General features: G+C 41.3%; 1 long non-coding RNA gene and 1 pseudogene across 1 annotated transcript; one reads left to right on the top strand and one right to left on the bottom strand.

Moving 5' to 3' along the window:
* The window catches only part of LOC115160634 (solute carrier family 35 member F5-like), a 28,431-nt pseudogene extending 3,938 nt beyond the window's left edge, over nucleotides 1-24,493 (top strand).
* Nucleotides 7,494-8,535, bottom strand: LOC115160635 (uncharacterized). Its single transcript, XR_003869094.1, has 2 exons — nucleotides 7,984-8,535; nucleotides 7,494-7,758 (listed from the first exon to the last, which is right to left on the bottom strand). It is a non-coding gene; the product is annotated as an uncharacterized LOC115160635 (long non-coding RNA).
* Nucleotides 24,494-24,698: the final 205 nt, after the last annotated feature.

Raw genomic sequence — 24,698 nt, 5'->3', positions numbered from 1 at the left:
ATCCTGTGGACTGTCTTGGTGATTGAGATGATCTTTTCCATGTTCAATCATTTAGGCTACTTGTTTCACCCTATGGGCAATCTTTGTTTTCTACATCAGAGTGCTGTGGTTAAATTCATGATTGACAGACAGAATATGATAATCCTGACCACAGTGGGGATAAGGAGCCTCACATAACTTGAATTTCTTTATTGATGTCCATGGTTTTTAGATATAACAGGCCCTCTCGACAGGCTACAACCAGGGTGGGACATTTTACTTTTTGGTCCACCAGACACTGGCAGGTAGATTTATACATCTACCAGCCACTCAGATTTTTTACCAGCCAAAATATTTTTGCCATAGTTACACCAAAAATGTATTGCAAATCACTGATGAGCGTGTTTTGTAATATTTCTAAAACAATAAATGTATTACTAGTAAGAAGTAATGTGGTATATTGCTAATTACATTTTTGTGACCAGAGTGTTTTAACCAATGTAACCAATGTAGGTTAAAATAAATAACTTTGATAAAATAATAAAAATGTCAAACCGATAAACAGTTCTACAACTGAACATCAATCAAGAATCAACAAAGTGCCTCCCCTGCCACAAAATGCTGAGTGATACGGCTTATTTATTATTGTTAGTTCAGGGCTGTAATGCTGGCATTTTTTACAAGGACTACATGTGTTGATATTTAGGAGCACACAAATACATTTAGGAGCAAAACAAATATGTTCAACTGCCCCTCTGCGTCTGTCTGTCAGAGATGAGAATCTCTGTGTCTGCGCTAGCAGCAGAGAGTTGCAGCAAATTCAAACTAATATTGAAAAACAACCCAGTGTGTGACAAAACGATGTAACTAACCAAGAAACACGAGGACAAAGTCCCACTTTAGTAGCATTTCAGGTCAATTTCACCAGCTTCTACATTTGGGGTTTGGAATGAAAAAAACTGTTCCCAAATGCTGTGTGAGACCACCTGCCAATGTGGCTCGTGAAACAGACATTCTTACCCGCCAATGTCAAAATCGACCCTTATTTGGCGGGTGTTCATTTCCCACGCTGGCTACAAACACGAATGGTCCTGTGATTTGACTGGCAACCGGTGCCCACCTGCCTCCCTCCCTCGTTGTATTGGTTTCTCATCTTGTCGCAACAATTTAACCAAACATTTCGAATTCTAGAGTCCCTTGTATATGAATTGCAAAGCCATAGCAACAATGATTTATATCACAAGCAACCATTCTAGATTTTTTTTTGTGCCGGGACAGTTCAACCAATGATGTCATTGATTGATTAAGCCTGCTGTCTGATCTAAAATTGAATGGAGTCATGTTTTGTTGCAATTATTGTGGCCTTTGTGTTTTGCCAATTGCATGATCACGCTAGCAGTGAGTAGATATGGTCGTCCTTGTTTGTGATTGGGAGTCCCATTATATGCGTTATTGTTTTTACCATCGAGGACCACTTTGGAAACAAGCGTTTTAATTAATGCTTTCAAGTGATATCTTCTGGGTCCACATTGTACATTTTGTTGTATATGTCTGTTACCCCAAATAAATTCAATTCAATAGGGCGGAGCACAATTGGCCCAGCGGCATCCGGGTTTGGCCGGTGTAGGCCGTCATTGTAAATAAGAATTTGTTCTTAACTGACATGCCTAGTTAAATAAAAAAATAAAAAAATAGAGCCATTGGACTATCTGCCAGGACATTGCAGGATTTCTAGGTTGACTCATTTTGCCTGGCTTTGTAAAGAGACTACATAGAGCCTGACGGGAGCCCAATGAATTGTTCCCGACCCTCGAAGGCAGGCTTTTCAAAACCGAGGATGTACTAGTTTACAGGTTCACTGGAGCGCTCTAAAAAGTTTTTTAGGACAGTGACACATTTTTAGTTGAAATGATACAATGACTATGAAGTTAAAGTGCAAACTGTCAGCTTTAATTTGAGGGTATTTTCATCATCCATATCAGGTGAGCCGTTTAGAAATTGCAGCACATTTTGTATATATTACCCCATTTTAGGGGACAAAAAGTATTGGGACAAATACACTTATATGTATTAAAGTACTCAAAAGTTTAGTGTTTGGTCCCTTATTCCTAGCACGCAATGATTACAGCAAGTTTGTGACTACAAACTTGTTGGATGCATTTGTTGTGATTGTGTTTCAGATTATTTTGTACCTAATAGAAATGAATTGTAAATAATGTATTGCGTCACTTTTATTGTAAATACGAACAGAATATGTTTCTAAACACTTCTACATTAATGTGTATGCTATCATGATTACGGATAGTCCTGAATGAATCATGAATAATGATGAGTGAGAAAGTTAGACGCCCCCCCCACTGATGAAAGGTTAGCATGTCTTGCGAGTATGATATTTCTGCATTTAACTTTCTCACTCATCGTTATTCACGATTCATTAAGGATTATCATATTCATGGCAGCAATCACATTAATGTAGAAGTGTTTAGAAACATTCTTATTTACCATATGTTTTTGTGACCAAACTATCGGTGGAGTTGAAAATGTGATGGAAACACATTGAACATTAGATTTTGATTGGGTACATAAAAAGTTAATTTTGTGTGCACTACGTCATCGTGCACAAATTTTTATCCACAAGTCCGTTTGGTGTAAACGCACCACTGGTGGTAAAATGTGCATATTTTCTTAATGCAGATGATTATTTTTTCATGAAAATCTGTCGCCAATTGGAGGAAACCTAGCTAATGGCTGCTACTGATAATTCCTCTTTCCAAGAAGAGCTGGACAACATTTATTTTTTCTTTAGGACATGCAGCCCTATTTATTTGAGTCGGAATACACTGAAGACAAGTTGAGACAGCAAGGATAAATAATAATTGCGAGATCGGCAAGCAGCGGTGGCAGCTTAGACCAGCTGAACCAGGACTCAGGAGGGCAAGTAACAAACAAGTTGTTTTGCTGTCAGTAGCCAGGTAGCAATATAACCTTTCATTTTACACGTGGCAGTGTTGTTCAGTACAGTACAACTTGATGATCGATTCGGCAATAACCAGGCTTGCTAGTATTACTACAAGCCAAGCTAGCTGTGTTTGCTCTACCTAAAATGCCTAGTTAGCCCCAGTGCCTGTCACTGCCTCAGTGCCTGTCATTAAGAGCAAAGCTGGAGAAGTGTTTTGATAATGATGGCAGAGAGTAAAGAAATGACTTTGGCTTTATGACTCATATTAGTCTTGGAGTAACTATACCTGTGTGTTCTAGCTAGCTAGTGTGTGTCTGTGGGATGTCTCATTCTACACCATGCTGCTACAGTAGGAATACAAACAGTACACAATGATTGCCTATGATTGTCTAATGGTGGTTTTTGCCTTTCTCTCACAGACAATACCGCTTGGACACAAAGAAGTTGACTCAAGTGGAGATGTGAAAGGTCCCATAACAATCTTCCCTTGTATCAAAGTGACTCTGAACACCTCACTGCACCACCCAAACACACCATATGCAAGTATTCCCTTTTTAGAACTAGTGTTATAAGCGTTAATGGTATCTTTCTTTTACTGTATGTCATACATTGCCATAACTGTTCCTGCATACTGCTGTGTAAACTCTCCAGAGCAAATAAACGCTGTCTTGATTACAAGCCATGTCTACTTATATGCTATATTGACAGACTAATCTACTGTTTTATTGAAACATGTTTACTTGCCAACAAATTATTTTAAATGATTAACCAACTCCCTGCATCATTTGTTTTAGCAATAAGATTGTAGCTAGTTTATCCAAATACAATTTATTAATATCACAATGAATTGATCCTGAAGTTGAAGTCAACACTTTATTAGTTTCAGATGCAGCTGGAATCATTTAGTCACTTGTCAGTACACACAAAATATTATGTAAAACAGCTAGCAATGTCTATACCGCAATGCAGTTGTGAGCATACTAGGCATTCTATATTATGCTACATCAGTCTAACTGAATATGGATGTTGTGTTGGTTGAATGTTCCAGGCAGGTTCCGGAATGTTCTTCAACTGGTTGAATGTCTTGTGTTTTGGGTAATGGCAGCTGGTTAGCAGGCTTTGGCGATGTTCTTCACCACCCACTGCTTTGACCTGAAGACTGATCATGAGGATGTGCAGCCATACACTAAACCATGTTCATCTGTACACAAGAAAGGGTACAGTAGACTGTTATGTGTTTGGTTACATTCAGAGTCAATAATGCGGCATTGAAATGGGCTGTTAGCAAAGATGTGATCAGTTTGAGGGGGACTTGACTTGTAGACAGTCTAGTTGTGTATGATCACCTACAGTGTGAATAGGCTAGGAGAGTATACTAACAGCCTCTCTTCCCCCATGCCAAAGAACTGACTGCAAAGGTGTAAAAAGTTTGAGGAGGTCTTGTAGACAGTTTAGTATATTTAAGCAATAAGGCCGAGGGGGTGTGGTATATGCCAATATACCACGGCTAAGGGCTGTTAAGCACGACGCAACACGGAGTGCTACGACACAGCCCTTAGCCATGGTATATTGGCCATATATCACAAGACCCCGATGTGCCTTATTGCTATTTTTAAACTGGTTACCAACATAATGATAATAACGAGCTTCAATGCCATACAACTCTCCTTCCGTGGCCTACAACTGCTCTTAAATACAAGTAAAACTAATTGCATGCTCTTCAACCGATCGCTGCCTGCACCTGCCCGCCCGTCCAGCATCACTACTCTGGACGGTTCTGACTTAGAATATGTGGACAACTACAAATACCTGGGTGTCTGGTTAGACTGTAAACTCTCCTTCCAGAGTCACATAAAACATCTCCAATCCAAAGTTAAATCTAGAATTGGCTTCCTATTTCGCAACAAAGCATCCTTCACTCATACTGCCAAACATACCCTCGTAAAACTGACCATCTTACCGATCCTCGACTTTGGCGATGTCATTTACAAAATAGCCTCCAACACCCTACTCAACAAGCTGGATGCAGTCTATCACAGTGCATTCCGTTTTGTCACCAAAGCCCCATATACTACCCACCACTGCGACCTGTACGCTCTCATTGGCTGGCCCTCGCTTCATACTCGTCGCCAAACCCACTGGCTCCAGGTCATCTACAAGACCCTGCTAGGTAAAGTCCCTCCTTATCTCAGCTCGCTGGTCACCATAGCTGCACACACCCGTAGCACGCGTTCCAGCAGATATATCTCACTTGTCACCCCCAAAGCCAATTCCTCCTTTGGCCGCCTCTCCTTCCAGTTCTCTGCTGCCAATGACTGGAACGAACTACAAAAATCTCTGAAACTGGAAACGCTTATCTCCCTCACTAGCTTTAAGCACCAGCTGTCAGAGCAGCTCACAGATCACTGCACCTGTACATAGCCCATCTATAAATAGCCAAAACACCTACCTCTTCCCCAACTGTATTTATTTATTTTGCTCCTTTGCACCCCAGTATTTCTACTTTGCACACTCATCTACTGTCAAATCTACCATTCCAGTGTTTTAATTGCTATATTGTATTTACTTCGCCACCATGGCCTATTTATTGCCTTTACCTCCCTTACCTCATTTGCTCACATTGTATATAGATTTATTTTTCTACTGTATTATTGACTGTATTTGTTTTACTCCATGTGTAACTCTGTGTTGTTATATGTGTCGAACTGCTTTGCTTTATCTTGGCCAGGTCGCAGTTGTAAATGAGAACTTGTTCTCAACTTGCCTACCTGTTTAAATAATATTGTGCTTTCATAAATACCTTTGGCTGTCCTGGCTTGTTTCAAAATCAGATGATTTTGAGCTTATTCCAGGTTGAAAGCTTTCATCAAATGGGTCTACGGGCTCTGTACTACTAAAACTGGTGTCAAGGTCATTAGCAGAAGGATTAGTCTTTAGGACACACAGTAGTCAGTGATTAGCCAACATCTTACTACTTTGTTCCCATCAATCAGGGCTGGTCCTTGCTGCTCTGCTGCCCAAGGCGAAACCAAAAAACGCAAGCCCCCTGCAAAACTTGAGTAGTCTCAGTACCAAAATGACATTGAAGTTATGTTCGATTTAGGTTCAGAATGAAAGGTGAAGAAGTATTTTTTGAATGTTTAAAATATTTTTCCAGACTTTGAAAAATATATATTTTTTCCAGTTGTTGAAATCAGGCACATTTTTTGTTCTGAATGAAAGTTGGAAAAAAATAAATTTTGGGGCCAAATCAAGGCTGGTCCAGACCAGACAAAATTTGAACCAAACATAGACGTATGTGATTGGTTCATTTTTGGTCCGGATCGGACCAAAAACCAATGTCCGTGGATGTGGAAATCAAGGCCGGTCCTAACTGCACAAAAATAAACATCTAAAAGGCATCGGTCCATGCTTACTAGCCTACAGTTTATGAATGCCCATCCATGTGCTAAGCCTACCTTCCAAAAGACGTTGGCTTGTGCTTACTGGGGTGTAGCCTACCATGTCTGCCCACAATGGAATTTTATGAATGCCCATCCTTGTGGTAGGCCCACCGCCTGTAGCATTGGCTTTATTGGTCCTGATTTCTGTGACTATTCAATTGGGCTAATTAAGCTCTTAATATCAGCTACCCAACTTTATCAGGAGTTATCGTGAGCCTATTTGCAATGTGTTTACACAGTGGGAAATGCAGAAGTATTTTCTTTTTCGCTATGATCAGCTTGTCAAAAATGTACAGATTAAAACTTGAAACCACTGATCATGACAATGGGGTTAAACTCCTGGACAACAGTTGTGATTGTCCATTCCAGATTGTCCATTTTACTTTGACCTGTCCTCTTTTTAGGATATGTTAACATTACAGCGCATTGTTGTTAACATTACAGCGCATTTTCTTTTGATTGAGCGCCATTTAGGTTAGGCTATTTGATCGGAGAAACCTGCATGATGTAAAAAGTGTCCATCTCATTACATTTTATCTCTAGCCTGTAGGCTACAGAAAAAGTCCACATACTCTATCTGCTACATGATTTATGTTAGATTATTTTTTTAGACGGAACGTTGGTGGAGTGCCTCTGCGACCTCTCCTAACAGCACCCTGGAGAGGCGCGCTGGGAATGGACAAGAGAAATATTTTGCGCCTTTGACAAAGTGGGCACTGCTTATCACAGGGAGGTATCAGCGCTCACCTAAAAAGCCCATATGCCATTGGTTGAGAGACATTTTTGTTGTTTTGGGGCAGAATTATGTGAGGCTTTATGTGTTGTTGGTGCATCTAGCTCAGAAAATGCCACCCTGGTCAGTCTGCCGCCATGGGCGGTGCCATCAATACACACTCAAACAAGGTACTATATCCACCCACCCCCCTTATGCATACTATCCTTCAAACACAAAACCCACCAGTCAGTCACCCACACCAGCCCCTTACTAATACTGCCTTTTCTCAAATTTAGTCTTCAAGCCTTCAATCAACTATGCCTCCACAATACAAGAGAGAACTACAGTAGAAGTTGTAGCCCATTTGTAAACACACCAGCTATGACAAGACACGGACTATGTTTATGCCTAGCTCCAGTATATTTATTTCATCATCATTGAGTCATGGAAAAATGTATCTAATGTAAATAGTCCGGTGGCCATTTGATTAATTGTTCAGCAGTCTTATGGCTTGGGGGAAGAAGCTGTTAAGGAGCCTTTTGGTCCCAGACTTGGCGCTCCGGTACCGTTTTCCGTGCGTTTTTAGTAAGATTTTGGGTGAAAGATGTTCCAGGTACTGAGCTTGATGTTGATGCCACTGCAGGTGTTGATGGAATCGGACTCTAAATAGAGCACAATGTTAGTCATGTTATTCTCTGCGGCAGTTGGCTAGCGAGCTAATGTAACCAAACGAAGCTAAGGTTAACTTGCAAAGTTACAAGTCACATCACCAGATAGCAGCTGGCTAATTACATTCATATTATTTGGAATGTCTAGCCAGCGTATTATGAAAGCTAGCTAGATGTTGGTTTAGATAAACACGTAGTTCGTTAGCCAGGTAACGTTACCTCAGCTTGACTTATTTTATACTGCGCTAATGTTGGCTGATGCCTTCCTCTTTGAAGTGAAGGAGAACATCGATGGAATAGCATCACTTTTCAAAGTTTGATGACATGGCAACCCCATCAGTTGAGATTACTGTTCTGTTTCGAAGTCCTCTGGCTGAAAGTGCTGGCTACAAACAGACATTTTGATATGTCTCGCATCAATTCGATACACCTCCACGGGGCTGTCCTCTTTGTGGTTTGCTTACAACCAGGAAATGTAGCTGGCCCGTTTCTACTGGTGGGATGCAGAAACGCTCGTATATGCGTGTAGTGAGAAAATTCCACATTTTTATGGCGCATATGATATGTAGACATATATAGTGAAATAGAGCACCCGTGAAATGTACCTTTTAAGGCGCCCACATATTAGGTTCGGTTTGCTCCTAGCAGAACTCGGCTAGGCGACGCTAACGTCTCTGTCTCGCATACTCCATTAAAAGACATTCGCTTGAAAATCTAGAAACAAGTGGCAATATTACCGTTTGTCCCTCTTGAGATGCCATAGCAACAAAATAGCCAGTATATATTTAATCAGAATGAATCTAATATCGAGTCAAGAAATCTAAGTAATTTTGATGTTTTTGTCTAGGAGGTCGTCTTTGCGCAATTTTACATCTAACCAAGATGTTTGGTGTAGTATTTCTGATGAGCTGTGGGATGTGATGGTCCTCAAGTTTGACCCATGAGAGTGAGTTGATAAACAATGTGAAAGAAAAGGTTGTCTCATGAGAATTGGGTCTGACCTTTTGAGTGACCCTCTAGCTTAGTTTTCTCAATTGTTTCTCATTATGAAACGATTACATATTTCTCTGTCTGTGTTGATCATTATAGAATGATTATAGTACATTTGGAGATTTACGTACATTTTTGCTTCCAGGGTCCTACACATTCAAGTGTCCAATCAAAGCTGCCCAATTCAATCCCATGCTATTATTGTGCCAAAAGCCCAGTATAGGGCACCGGATGCTTTTTAGAAAATGGCTGTGCTAAATACTCATTGTATGAGTGCTAAATACTCATACTCATTGCTTTTTTACAAAAGTAGAATAAAAGAATGCGTTAGATGAAGGGTTCATTGTCTCGTTCATTTCATTTGTCATGCTGTGATCCATCTAGCTACAACTTTATTAACTTCTTATACAAAGACACAAAGGCCTAAAACACTGATCTCTCTCGCTCTCTCTGCACCCGTCTATCCTCCCACCTCTCAGCCTCTAAAAAACAGCGGGTGCGCTTCAGCAACATCATGGAGGTGCGCCAGCTCCCATCTACACAGGCCCTGGAAGCCAAGCTGTCCCGCATGTCCTTCCCCGCCGCCAAGGACCAGGAGTCCATGCTCCGCACTGTGGGCAAGCTCACCGTCACCGACGTGGCCAAGATCAGCTTCTTCTTCTGCTTTGTGGTGAGTAAAATGTTTATAGTGTGAGAACTTGTTTTGTTAGTGTCTGTAGACTTATTGACTTGGTAGACTCTCGAACTTTAGCATACTAGCTGGGCACCTCCGTATTAAGTTGGAGGAAGAAAAGTCAGTATCTTAAATACATCTTTGGAGTATATACATTTGGGATTTGGTTCAATTGCCTAAGGCAATAAAGGCTTTTTTTTCTATCTTTTAATGTCTGTCAACTTAATCTAACTAGTTAAACTTGTCACATTACTGTTAACTGTCAGTAGTAGGTGAGTTTGAAAATAAGGGAGAGCCGTACACTAGGAGCTCAGATGCAAAAATGTAATATCCAACGTTTCGACAGCCAAGCTGTCTTCATCAGGGTATAATCACAAACACTGCGGGATGACTGGTTTATATAGTGTCAAAAGACACACAGGTGTCTGTAATCATGGGCAAGTGTGGCCTAATATCATTGGTTAATTGTCAAATATAAAAATGGCATACAAAGAACAGCATAACAAATGGATAGCATACGATCATAGATTCATTTTAGACTACACAAGCTTACAAACAATTACAGTGGCAAAGTCACAATAGTCACAAGAATGGCTTCAGATCAAAGTCTATGTTGAGACCAAAGGGAGCAAGGGTCTTTAAGTTAAAGATCCAAGCAGCCTCTCGTTTTAACAATAAATTATCAAGGTCACCCCCTCTCCTAGGGAGGGTGACATGTTCGATACCAATATAACGCAGAGACGAAATCGAGTGGTTTGCTTCCAAAAGTAGTAGGTGTGTTAACTACAAAGTTTATTATTATCATTGATGAGTTATTGCTGGTAGTACTACTAATTTTGCTGCAGTGTGTTTGCTGAAGAATACCCCCAGGGTCGTTCCATGTCATTTCAGCAAGTCGTGACACCCACCATCTCAGATTGTTCTGAAATCCTTTCTGTAGTTAGAAACAGATAAGATTAGCATTCCTGCAACATTATTTTGTTGAAATAAAATTGGATCTCTGAGAAATTAAGTTACACTGAACAAAAATATAAACGCAACATGTAAAGTGTTGGTCCCATGTTTCATGAGATGAAATAAAACATCCGTGACATTTTCTAAATGCACAAAAAATATATTTCTCTCAAATTTTGCGCACAAATTTGTTTACATCCCTTTTAGTGAGCATTTCTCCTTTGGCAAGATAAACTATCCACCTGACAGGTGTATAACAAGAAGCTGATTAAACAGCATGATCATTACAGAGGTGCACCTTGTGCTCGGAACAATTAAAGGCCACTCTAAAATGTGCAGTTTTGTCACACAACACAATGCCACAGATGCCTCAAGTTTGGAGGGAGCGTGCAATTGACATGCAGACTGCAGGAATGTCCTCCAGAGCTGTTGTCTGAGAATTGAATGTTAATTTCTCTACCGTAAGCCATGTGTCATTTTAGAGAATTTCGCAGTACGTCCAACCGGCCTCAACCGCAGACCATGTGTAACCACGCCAGCCCAGAACCTCCACATCTGGCTTCTTCACCTACGGATCGTCTAAGACCAGCCACCCAGACAGCTGATGAAACTGTGGGTTTGCACAACTGAAGAATTTCTGCACTAACTGTCATAAACCATCTCCGGGAAGCTCATCTGCGTGCTCGTCATCCTCACCAGGGTCTTTACCTGACGGCAGTTCAGCATCATAACCAACTTGAGTGGGGAAATGCTCACCTTGGATGGCCACTGACACGCTGGAGAAGTGTGCTCTTCACAGATGAATCCTGGTTTCAACTGTATCGGGCAGATGGCAGCGTGTATGGTCTCTTGTGGGCGAGTGGTTTGCTGACGTCAACGTTGTGAACAGAGTGCCCCATGGTGCTAGAGGGGTTATTGTATGGGCTGGTATAAGCTAAGGACATTGAAAACCATGGTATTTTGCCGATGGCAATTTGAATGCACAGAGATACCGTGACGAGATCCTGAGGCCCATTGTCGTGCCATTCATCCTCTGCCAACACCTATGTTTCAGCATGATAATGCACGGCCCCATGTTGCAAGGATCTGTACACAATTCTTGGAAGCTGAAAATGTCCCAGGTTTCCACGGCCTGCATACTCACCAGACATGTCACCCATGCTTTGGTTTTGTTTACCTGCCCACTGTTTCAAATGATAACTTTTTAGCATTGTGGCACAAATCCAATGCAATTCTTTAAAAACAAACACCCGGAACAGTGCCATCTAGTGGTTACATTTACATTTTAGTCATTTAGCAGACGCTCTTATCCAGAGCGACTTACAGTAGTGAGTGCATACATTTCATACATTTCATTTCATGCATTTACAAAAAAAATATATATATTTTTTTTTGTACTGGCCCCCCGTGGGAATCGAACCCACAACCCTGGCGTTGCACACACCATGCTCTAACAACTGAGCCACAGCGAAGGCTGGTTACACCTGGTAATATCAGGATGCAGGATAGGACATAAACCTAACAACTAATTTCTCTGAACAGGGGATATTAACATCACCAAACTCACTGGGAATACATTACATAGGATGAAATTGCAGTCGGGATTTCTAATGTCTCTCTCTCAGCAGTGGGGTCCTCCTGGGTCTCCTACCATATAACCCCCTTTCATTGAGTTGGTGTCGGATGGTGCGAGTTAACTCTCTTAACTTGGGTCTGAATGTCTTGAATCTGTGTGGCAGTTGATCGAGGTGCTTTCTCCACCAATCCTTCGCCTCCATCAAGTTTTCTCTTGCAACCATGTCCAGGGAGGTTGGCTACAGAGGCATGGGCCTTAAACATATTGATAACATTATGTACTGTGGAAACAGGAACATCAAGGTTTCTGGGGATTTGAGATTGTCCATGTTTGGCTACAATTGGGCGGCAGATAGCCTAATGGTTAGAGCATTGGGCAAGTAACTGAAAGGTTGCTGGATCGAATCCCAGAGCTGACAAGGTAAAATCTGTCGTTCTGCCCTGCTGTTCACCAGTAGGCTGTCATTGTAAATAAGAATTTGTTCCTAATTGTCTTGCCTAGTTAAATAAAATAAAAAACACTTTAAAAAAATAATATTGTCTGACCTCTTCAGATAATTCTGTTTTTCTTTTCTCCATACTCATTGCGGTACATACAGTGACACAAAACAGGGAGAATGATATGTTTTCTCTATTAAAACTGTTTGAATTAGTGTGTTTTATATTGCAGGCACCCCAGGTGAGTTTAATTCCAAAGTAAAGGAGAATCACCTGCTTGAAATGAAATTATTTGTAACTACTTCCAGAAGGTGCCAATAATATTGTCTGGGCCATTTTAGGATTTCTTTGTGGAATAAGCGAAGATGTTGTAAATTATTATTGTTTTTTTCAACTGCAAACCAAAGTCATACATATGTGCATACCAAAATATTTTTTCAACAGTTTTATGGAAGAAATGGTGCATTATTTGAAAAAAGGGCAAGGGTGCCAATATATTTGGCCACGACTGTGTATACTCGTTGTTAGAGTGGGATTGGCGTGGGGGTTCCGTGGGTGGCTTTTTACCATTTCTTTGGAATCATCATGTCTTACTCATTGTTAGAATTTTTGGAGGTCCAAATCGGATGTTATTTTAATGTATTGAATATTATATGAATCCTAACATTTAAAGTGGCCAATTTGGGTGCAATCAATTTGCTTAATTTCTCAGAGATCAAATTCTATTTCAACAAAATGTTACAGGAATGCTAATCTTATCTGTTTCTAACTACAGAAACTATTTAAGAAATCTGAGATGGCGTGTGTCAAACCTCTTTCTTGTGCTTTTTGAGGTGGAATGACGACCCCCCCCCCCCCTCCAACAAGTCATGGCTTTGGGGTTTGCCCTTCATGAATAGTGTAAATTAGTGTAAAATAACACATTATGCATGCTGAATCCTGAACTCGTTTATCTTACAAAATTCCGCATGTAAACAAATCTTTGTATCATCACTCATTTCCCACATGAGCAATGACCCAGAACTGAGGGAAGACTACACACGAGTAATCGTCAATCTACCATATTTGGTACACATCAGAAGTGTGTCATGCTGACACGTATCCCCCTCCTGCTCTCCCACAGTGGTTCCTAGCCAACCTCTCCTACCAAGAGGCCCTGTCTGACACTCCGGTTGCCATAGTGAACGTTCTGTCCTCCACTTCAGGTGAGTCCGTAGACTAAATATGACTTTACTCAGCTAATTTTACATGTAGGATCTTACAATAAAAAAAACATGGATGTTTCTAATTAAAAAAAAAAAGGTAATTATTGTTCCTTTGTAATAACTTTGTTGCAAAGAAATGTTACGATGTTAGAAAACTACAGAATGGGTATTTCAACATGTCACCTTGAACAAGTTGTTGGTATTCTCGCTGGTATTTGTCTCACCAGGTCTCTTCACCCTCATCCTGGCGGCTGTATTTCCCAGTAACAGCAGTGACCGCTTTACTCTGTCCAAGCTTTTAGCTGTGGCTCTGAGGTAAGCCATGACATCAGCTGAATAATTGTAGTTACTCTGGGTTCTTACTATTATCTGTAGTTACATTGTTTGTCTGGTCCCTTTCCCCATAGCATGGGAGGAGTGGCTCTGGTCAGTTTTTCCAGCATGGACAGCCCCGATGGGAAAGGTGCTACAGGTAACAATGGAGATAGAAATGCTCCAGATAAACATCCTTCCTCAAAACCTTTTGTTTTTGTCTTTTTTCCTTCCTCCTGTTACTTTTCTATCCCACTTCATATTGTATGCATTTGTCATGCCTTGTACTGTACTTGATTTGTGTCCTGGAATTGTGCTATATAAATACATTGTATTATTTAAGCATTAAATCATCTCTAGACGTGCAAGCCATGCCACGATGTCACGTTTGCTTGCATTGCAGAAAAAACATTTCGAGAGTAACCATGAGAAAGGGATGTATTAGCATAACATAACATGATGAAGTCGTGTAATGTTCAGGCTCCCTGTGGTCGTTGGCTGGGGCTGCGCTGTACGCGGTCTACATCGTCATGATCAAGAGGAAGGTGGACCGGGAGGACAAGCTGGACATCCTATGTTCTTTGGTAAGTAGATCATAGTTAGGTCTTAAACATCTTACTAGAGTCAGGTGTGGCAGCTTGGTCTGTTGCTGATTTTCAGATGCTCATTTCTTCACTGATATAACTCCATATAATGATCCTGAATTGTGTATACAGTAATTATATTCAATTAAATGTTTGTAATATGTAATATATAAAATTTTCACCTGCAAATAGTGCTAAATGTCAACATATCAGTATTAATAAAGTAGTCATCTTCTCTTATTTGTGTCTCTTAGGATTTGTGGGGTTGTTCAACCTGCTCCTCCTATGGCCAGGCTTCCTTGTGCTTCACTACACAGGCTTTGAGGCCTTTGAGCTGCCCAGCAAGCTAGTGTGGACCTACATCCTCATCAACGGCCTCATCGGCACTGTGCTCTCCGAGTTCCTCTGGCTCTGGTGCGTCTCGGTTGATGAATGGATGGATTGATTGGTTTGATTGATTGAATGACCACATATGTTTACTACTCCTTGTCCACTCTGCTATTCACACTGCAGAAACACACACTGTGCAGAAACACGTATCTTGAATCGGAAAATGATATGTGTGTGCGTAACTTGGACTTGCACGTAAGTCCTGCATTGATGTGAATGGGAGATATGCACCAAAATGCAAGTTACCCACACATATCTTGGGTTAAGATTCGTCCCTCTGTCTATAGCAGTGGTCACCAGTCAAGATCACTTTCACAGTCAAAAAGCAAGCCGAGATCTACCGCTCATATTAAAAAAACAGATAATGTAACGTTACCAAAATCAAAACTGTTCTGTAGTATTGAGGTTTGTGCAGTAAGCATTTTTTATTTTACTGGACTCTGGGGGGGAAAAAAACAAGGTCAAATCATGACATCAGTGATCTTCAGGTCGGAAAGTCGGAGTTCTAGAAAGATGCCAGAGTTTCTGACTTGGAATTCTGAGTTGGATGACCGTTCAAACAATTTTGTCCAGTCGGATCTCATTTTCAGTTGTCTTGAATGTTGGAAGTCGGAGATTTTGAAGTTCCCAGTTGTTTTGAACACGGCATTAGTCTCAGCGGAGGGGGGGAGAGAGCAGCAGAGGGTCCGCCTCTCACGGTCCCTGCTCTCTCCTTCCTTTTCTCCGGTGAGACTGACAAGAGAGAGGGGACACCGTCTTCCACCTAATGGTGAAACTCAAGTCAGACCGCATCTGCGTTATGCACAAATTCATGTTGTTCCTATGACCAGAGAATGTGAAATATTCCTCAATATTAAAATAGACACGACACACTGATAATAATATAAAAAAACGCCGGCCTATCGATACACTTGGCTACTCATTCATTGCAGCTGCAGCACGAGTGGAAGTATGGAGAAGCATGTTATGTAATGAACAGTCTTTCTCTGGTAATGGTTTTAAAAGTTATAAAATCTCAGTAGGCCTGTATCCAATTTTGGTTGTGGAAGCTGTAGGCACGGTGATTTGAGCAATCCGATTGGCCAGCGCAGTAGGAGATCGGCCTGTTGGTGACCACTGGGCCATAGTGTGATATGCAGAGTTATGCCAAGTGATAAAATGTTATTTATTGTATAAGTGGGGCATTTTTGCATTTGATTTAATTGTAACCTTGTTGTGTGTTCAATCTATTGTTGTGTGTTCTCTCCATAGGGGCTGCTTCCTCACCTCCTCCCTCATAGGCACTATGGCCCTCAGCCTCACCATCCCACTGTCCATCATAGCAGACATATGCATGCAGAAGGTAAGAGAGGGCACTATTATTACTGCATGTCCATGTTGCCATCACAGCCTTGAGCATGGCTGCTCTACCAAAGGTGGTGTGTCAGTTTATAGGTCAAATAAAGTGGAATTGGTTTGTGATGGATGCTTTGTCACATGGCACTTAGCGTAATGAATTTTTTGACAGGGTATCATCTAGCAAGGTTATGAGTGAGCTTTGTCTGTCTGCCTGTGGGGATCTAACTTTGAAACCTTAGAAGCTATTCCCTTAGTAGACTGCATGGGATATAGCATCATTTGAAGTTTAAAAATAGCATATTTTTTTGTGGCAATAGTTCGAAAACTCCCATGCTTCTGATGTTGGATATCCAGTCTGTTGAGATGTCAAGTCAACAACTCTCATTTCATAAATACAGTACATGCTATCTAGTAACAGTGAAGTTCAAGTACAATGCACTCATCTTGTAAGAAGCCATCCTTCTGAGATGGTGGTGATTGTTATACATGTAGCTGTATTGCAAGTATTGGAATGTTTTTGACCAACTGTTAAGCAGCTGGCACTTGCTGTACATCTATAGGTGTACTATATAAGCAGCTATCACATTCTTTACTGCTATATTTCGGTCCCCAGGTGAGTTTCTCCTGGCTGTTTTTTGCTGGAGCGGTTCCCGTCTTCCTCTCCTTCTTCATCGCCACTCTGTTATGCCACTACAACAATTGGGACCCCGTCATGGTGGGGCTACGAAGAGTGTTTGCCTTCATATGCCGCTCGAATCATCGGATTCAAAGGTACTGGGAAAAACACTTGCTACTCTTTGTATTGTTGCCTACTGTTTACTTGGCCAATGCTTTGTAAAGTTTTACTTGCACAGTAATTGTGTATACACACACACACACACACTTAAATTTGCCCAAATTAAAATGTGCCCCATTGAATCCAGGACAATGGATAGTGTTGGTTGCCTTTAGGCTCGCTGGGATTGTATTTAAATTATTTTGCGTTTATGGCGCTAATTTGATATATTGTGATTGCACTCAATTCTTATCTGAATGCTAGTTGTTCCCATTCAGGTAGTGATTATGATCATAAGGATAATCCTCTTCCCTCAGATTGCCAGAGGACAGTGAACAGTGTGAAAGCCTTATTCCCTTACACACTGTCTCCCATGACAACGAAAGCTTCTGCTCGTGATCCACCAGCCAGTCACAGGGTAAGGAGACACAACTTAATTTTTTCTATGTCCTGTTACAATCTGAGGTTACCTACATAGAGCCATGACTACATGGAACTCTATTCCACATCAAGTAACTGATGCAAGCAGTAAAATTTGATTTAAAAAACAGATAAAAAAAACACCTTATGGAACAGCGGGGACTGTGAAGCAACACAAACATAGGCGCATACACACACACACACAATAACATACGCACTATACACACACATACACATGGATACCCTCAGGAACAGGCCCCGACCCCAGTGATCTGCGTGAAGAGGAGGCGGAGAAAGAGAGGCCGGAGGGCGGGCTGCCTTCTGAAGAGTGGGAAGCGATCTAATAAACCCCGACTCCCCTCAATTCTGCTCGCAAACATGCATTCTTTGGACAATAAAATGGACGAGTTATTGGGAAGATTAAACTACCAACGGGACATTAAAGACTGTAACATCTTGTGCTTCACGGAGTCGTGGCTGAACGACGGCAATATCAACATACAGCTGGCTGGTTATACGATGTACCGGCAGGATGGAACAGCACCGTCTGGTCTATGTATTTTTGTAAACATCAGCTGGTGCACTATATCGAAAGGAAGTCTTGAGCTATTGCTCGCCTAAGGTACAGTTTCTCATGATAAGTTGCAGACCACATTACCTACCGAGAGAGTTCTCAGCTGTTTACATACCACCACAGTCAAGAGGCTGGCACTAAGATAGCATTGAATGAGTTGTATTCCGCCATAAGCAAACAAGAAAATGCTCACCCAGAGGCGGTGCTCCTAGTAGCCGGGGACTTTAATGCAGGGAAACTTAAATCAGTTTTACCTAACTTCTATCAACATGTTAAATGTGCAACCAGAGGGAAAAGAACTGGACCACCTATACACCACACACAGAGATGCTTACAAAGCTCTCCCTCGCCCTCCATTTGGCAAATCTGACCATAATTCTGTCCTCCTGATTCCTGCTTACAAGCAAAAATTAAAGTATGAAGCACCAGTGACGAGACCAATAAAAAAGTGGTCAGATGAAGCAGATGCAAACTACAGGACTGTTTTGCTAGCACAGACTGGAATATGGTGCGGGATTCCTCCAGTGGCATTGAGGAGTACACCACATCTGTCATTGGCTTCATCAATAAGTGCATTGATGACGTCGTCCCTACAGTGACCGTACGTACATACCCCAACCAGAAACCATGGATTACAGACAGCATCCACACTGAGCTAAAGGCTGGAGCTGCTGCTTTCAAGGAGCGGGACCCTAACCTGGAAGCTTATAAGAAATCCCGCTATGCCCTCTGACGAACCATCAAACAGTCAAAGCGTCAATACAGGACTAAGATCGAGTCGTACTACACCGGCTCCGGCGCTCGTCGAATGTGGCAGGGCCTTCAAAACATTACAGACTACAAAGGGATGCACAGCCGAGAACTGCCCAGTGACACGAGCCTAACGGACAATCTAAACTACTTCTATGCTCACTTCGAGGCAAATAACACTGAAACATGCCTGAGAGCACCAGCTGTACCAGAAGACTGTGATCATGCTCTCCACAGCCCATGTGAGTAAGACCTTTAGACAGGTCAACATTCACAGGGCCAGACGGATTACCAGGATGTGTCCTGCGAGCATGTGCTGACCAACAAGCAGGTGTCTTCACTGACATTTTCATACTCTCCCTGTCCAAGTCTGTAATACCAACATGTTTTAAAGCAGACCAGCATAGTGCCCAAGAACACTAAGGTAACCTGCCTAAATGACTACCGACCCGTAGCACTCACATCTGTAGCCATGAAGTGCTTTGAAAGGCTGGTCATGGCTCACATCAACACCATCATCCCAGAAACCCTAGACCCGCTCCAATTTGCATACCGCCCCAACAGATCCACGGATGATGCAATCTCTATTGCACTCCACACTGCCCTTTCCCACCTGGACAAAAGGAACACCTATGTGAGAATGCTATTCATTGACTACAGCTCAGCGTTCAACACCATAGTGCCCACGAAGCTTATCAATAAGCTAAGGACCCTGGGACTAAACACCTCCCTCTGCAACTGGATCCTGGACTTCCTGATGGGCCGCCCCCACGTGGTAAGGGTAGGTAACAACACACCCGCCACGCTGATCCTCAACACAGGGCCCCCCAGGGGTGCGTGTTCAGCCCCCTCCTGTACTCCCTGTTTACTCATGACTGCACGGCCAGGCACGACTCCAACACCATCATTCAATTTGCCGATGACACAACAGCAGTAGGCCTGGTCACCGACAACAATGAGACTGCCTATAGGGAGGAGGTCAGAGACCTGGCTGTGTGGTGCCAGGACAACAACCTTTCCCTCAACGTGATCAAGACAAAGGAGATGATTGTGGACTGAGTATGCCCCCATTCTCATCAACGGGGCTGCAGTGGAGCAGGTTGAGAGCTTCAAGTTCCTTGGTGTCCACATCACCAACAAACTAACGTGGTCCAAGCACACCATGACAGTCGTGAAGCAGGCACGACAAAACCTATTCCCCCTCAGGAGACTGAAAAGATTTGGCATGGGTCCTCAGATCCTCAAAAGGTTCTACAGCGGCACCATCGAGAGCATCCTGGTTGGTTGCATCACTGCCTGGTATGGCACTACAGAGGGTAGTGCGAACGGCCCAGTACATCACTGTGGCCAAGCTTCCTGCCATCCAGGACCTCTATACCAGGCGGTGTCAGAGGAAGGCCCTAAAATGTTCAGACTCCAGCCACCCTAGTCATAGACTGTTCTCTCTGCTACCGCACGGAAAGCGGTACCGGAGCTCCAAGTCTAGGCCCAAGAGGCTTCTAAACAGCTTCTACCCCCAAGCCATAAGACTCCTGAACATCTAGTCAAATGGCTACCCAGACTATTCACATTGCCACCCCCCCTCCCCTCTCCACACCACTGCCACTCTCTTGTCATCTATGCATAGTCACTTTAACTCTACCTACATGTACATACTACTTTAACTAACAGGTGCCCCCGCACATTGACTCTGTATCGGCACTCCCCTGTATATATTGTTATTTTTTTACTGCTGCTCTTTAATTACTTGTTACTTTTATCTCTTATTCTTTTCCGTATTTTTTGAAACTGCACTGTCGGTTAGGGGCTCATAAGTAAGCATTTCACTGTTGTAGTCGGCGCATGTGACTAATAACATTGGATTTGATAACAGACACAAATATTTCCTCTATTTGTCCAATGATATTTGCCACTTATCGTCAGGAAAACACTGGATTAACTCACTTCCTATAATCATGTAATTTGTTTGTCTTTGAACATCTGTCATGCATTTATCTACTTTAATGTTTAGACACAGTATTGCGTGAGAGAGGAAGGACATGACTTAGGATGGTCATCAAGTAAATATTTTAGATAAGACCATCGCCCACCTACTCCAAGGGATCTGGATTTCATCATGTGAAAAAATGTAATTAGTTTTCCCTTTTTAGGGTTTTCAATACATTTTAGATGAAGACATGGTGTCTCGTAGATGTGCTGTTGGTGAATGCTGTATTAGAGCTAACCATTGAGTACTTATTCTGAGCTTCCAGACTATCCAGGATTTGTTTGATAAATACCCTCCCCCTTTTTACCAAGGTAGACATGCAGCTAGTATTCTGCTGGATTTATGCTGATGATGTAGCAAGGTTTTTTTTTCTCTACGCAACCAGCTGGAGGCTGTCAGTGGTTTTCATAGCAACAATGATGACTTAAGCTGTGTTTGAATACTCATACTAACCGCACTAACCGTTCTATTTGTGACGTAAATTGAGAATGTAGTAAAGCTTATTGGTCATAGTATGGATATAGTTAGCATGTCAAAAGTTACCCAATGTCGTACTACATTCGCCAAAATACGAAGTATACAAGCAGTTTACACTGTTTCTGTGCTTTTGGAGCACATAATGCAATTCTTCAGAAAATGGGCGTGGCTTCAGAACATTTCAGATTTGAAGAAAATGGCAGAAGATAGTCCGACGAGAGTGTATACAAATTCATTGCTTTAACTAATTATGACAAATGTTAAGTAAATGTTGAGCAATGTATTAAAGTAATGCCTTTTCAAAGAAGTTATGTTACACGTTACGTTGTCTGGCAATTTGTTAGCTTCGCTAGCCTTACGAACCACGTAGCATATCATTACATCAGTTTCTTTTATGTACCGGTATGTTAGCTAGCTACTGTCCTTACGTTAGTTGGCTACTAATATATAGAACTTACCAGTATATTAACTATATGCTATCTAACTACCCAGCGTTTATTGACTTGATTATTCACGTCACTCTTAGCTTAGCTAAGTGGTTGGTATAGGTGTGTGTTCTCAATGGATTTTGTTAATGAAGTTGTATGCTAACAAGCTAAGCTAACAAGCTAAGCTAACCAGCTAAGCTAACCAGCTAAGCTAACCAGCTAAGCTAACCAGCTAAGCTAACCAGCTAAGCTAACCAGCTAAGCTAACAAGCAAAGCTAACAAGCTAAGCTAACAAGCTAAGCTAACAAGAAGTTGCATAGCAACAGCATCAACTTCCGGTAGACAGGCAGCACAGCTTTAGTCACAATGCGTTTGAGACCCTCCCTGGGGCATCTAACGACCTGATATCGGCAAGATAAAAAAATATGACAATGTGAACAACAGGCACATGAAATGGATGTCTTTCAGATCTCCCTTTTTATATCAGAATAAGTCAGTAAGACCTGCAAACATCTGTCTTCAATAGAAAAACAAGGTGTACTCTCTCACCTTTTTCTGTCTCTCACCAGATTGTGAATACAGCGCGGAGCGGCATGCTGAAGTGACAATCTTGAAGCAACCAAACAGAGACCTTGAACTACCCCTTGAACTACCCCCAGTGCCTCTTATTCAACCTATTTATTCTCTGCAGTGTGGAGTTGATGTTCCATCTCTACAAGATGAACTCTTTTTACTTTGTACAGCGTTGATGCGACTCGTCGTTGACTGAGATTGTGTGTTTTGCTGTGTTGGATGTGTAAAAAGAAAGAAACTTGATGGTGCCGGCCTTTTATCAATGATTCATAGTGTCATGTGGCCACTTCAAATGGTACACGTTTAAATAATGGGACAGAGTGGTTTCATAAGAAGAGCAAGGTTGTTATTCCCGTGGCAGCAATTTGTAACAATGAAAGGGTCGCTGCTTGTTCACAGGAGTAGGTTTGGGAGCAGGCAAAATGAATTCTCGTTAATGTAGAAATAGTATGGGTGGAACAAGTTGGTCATGGATTTGATCATCAGGCTATTAGGTGACTTACACATCTGATGTAGAGATCTGGGCGTATTCACAAATAGTCTGAGTTAAAGTATTGATAAAGGATCCGTTTTGCCTTTTAGATCATAATGAATAAGATTATATAGACAGGGAGGACCTGTCCCTTGATCAGCACAGAGTAGCAGTTCCTGTAAACAAGAAGTCTCAGAAGTTTGAGATTAGGAGACGGCACTACAGCATTTGATTTCTCCCCCATATTCTACATCTCTCCATCTCTGGTCCCTGGCATCCAGGTAATGCTGGATCATGAAGGCAAACTGTGATGAAGCCTTTTGTATGTGTTAGAATGGGAACTAACATTAACCCCTCGACTAAGCTAAGCTGCTATAGAGAAGTTATAATGCCGTTGCCTTTCCAACCGAAAACAGTAACCATCTCAAAACAGGTGTAAATACTGTACTTCGCCATGAAATTCGAATGAAGTATTCTTTAGTTTGTATTTTGAAAAATGACTACTACAAAGACCCTCTGAGTATCTAGCCTTCATGTTCTCCGAAAAATTGTTTACTCCAATGTTTTTTGTTCTTTTAAAGTCTTTACTGTTATGACACTAAAAAGGATTTAAGACAGACCAAGTACATGGATTTTCCAGTATGTTACAGAAGCACTATTTTTCATCCAATTAGATTCCCATAGTCTTAAAGAGAAAATGTTATTGCATCTGAGATTATTCATACCACTTCGGTGGGTATTGCAGAGCCACGAATGTGGACCTGATCTGATTGAATATCTTTCACCTGTTGAAAACGGACAATTTTATGCTATAATAGTTTCTATATCCAACAATTGTATTTTAGACACATTTTGTTTGATCAGCACATGAAATGCAAATCACCCACTCACCCTTATTCTATTGATTATTTTATTTGACTTAAACACATGTTTGATCAGTTAAAGTGAACTGTCTCTTCTGTAACCCTTGATGTACACCATGACAAAGGGCATGTTCTCAATGTTATTCCACCAGCTGTCAACCTGCGTACAGAACTTTATGGAGTGTTTGCCCAGCACCCATTGTGGATGGAAGACATTTTATGACTTGAGCTAACTGCAGGAAGTAATAACTTGCCCTGTAAAGTGAAAAAAGTTCAGCCCCTCAAGTGCATGTTTTACCTTTGTCCAACTCAGTTGTTACTTTCACATTGTAAAAAAATAAAATAATAATCTACCCTAGCCAGTAGCTTTTATTACCATCAGCTATGATTCATGCACAAAGGAAACCAGCTGTGAGATGTATTTGGATGTTTAATACATGTGGTTCCTGTAGCCTATTTTTACTTGTGAAAAACCCAGGCACTCTGGAACTATACATCCTATGAAAGTTGATCATTTATTTCCTATCTAAACATTTATCAGATTTTCCCCCATATCATCCATGTTGAAGTCTCTTATTGATGGGCGATGTGCCAGATACATAAGTGCATTGTATATATTTTCTCAAAGCTCATGTTTTTAAAACGTGTTTTCAAAAAAGTATTTTTTTCAACGGTTCTTACGAGATGTGCGTATATCGTATGAAAGTTGTTTTTTCTTTCTCAGGTACTTTGGTGGCAGGATGACTTTTTCCTCTGTCCAATCAGATTTTGTTTTGATAATTTCCTGTCCTTTATTAATGGATCTCTTTTAAAAAGATGTATACAGATTTATTTAAGTGTGATCATCGTAGTTTACCCTTATCATCACAGGCTCTTTTAAGAGTCTTTGGTGAAATTGCGTAAGTCCTTTTTCTAATGTTATGCTGCACTATTAAAACTGAAGATTTTCATTCTTGTCTCAAATATAGTTTTTTTAGTAGGTATGACTCCAGTGCTATTTTTCCAAATCAGACTGTAAGAAAAATGTTTAATTGTGATTCTTCCCTCACGAAAAAGCACTATAGGATTACTATAAAAGAGTATTATACATATATAACAAAAAAAATGTGTAAAAACTTGTGGTAAATTCGGACATACTATAGAATATAGCATTCT

Source organism: Salmo trutta, chromosome 24 (assembly GCF_901001165.1).
Source record: "Salmo trutta chromosome 24, fSalTru1.1, whole genome shotgun sequence".
NCBI lineage: Eukaryota > Metazoa > Chordata > Actinopteri > Salmoniformes > Salmonidae > Salmo > Salmo trutta.
This window is presented reverse-complemented; position numbering and strand designations above follow the sequence as displayed.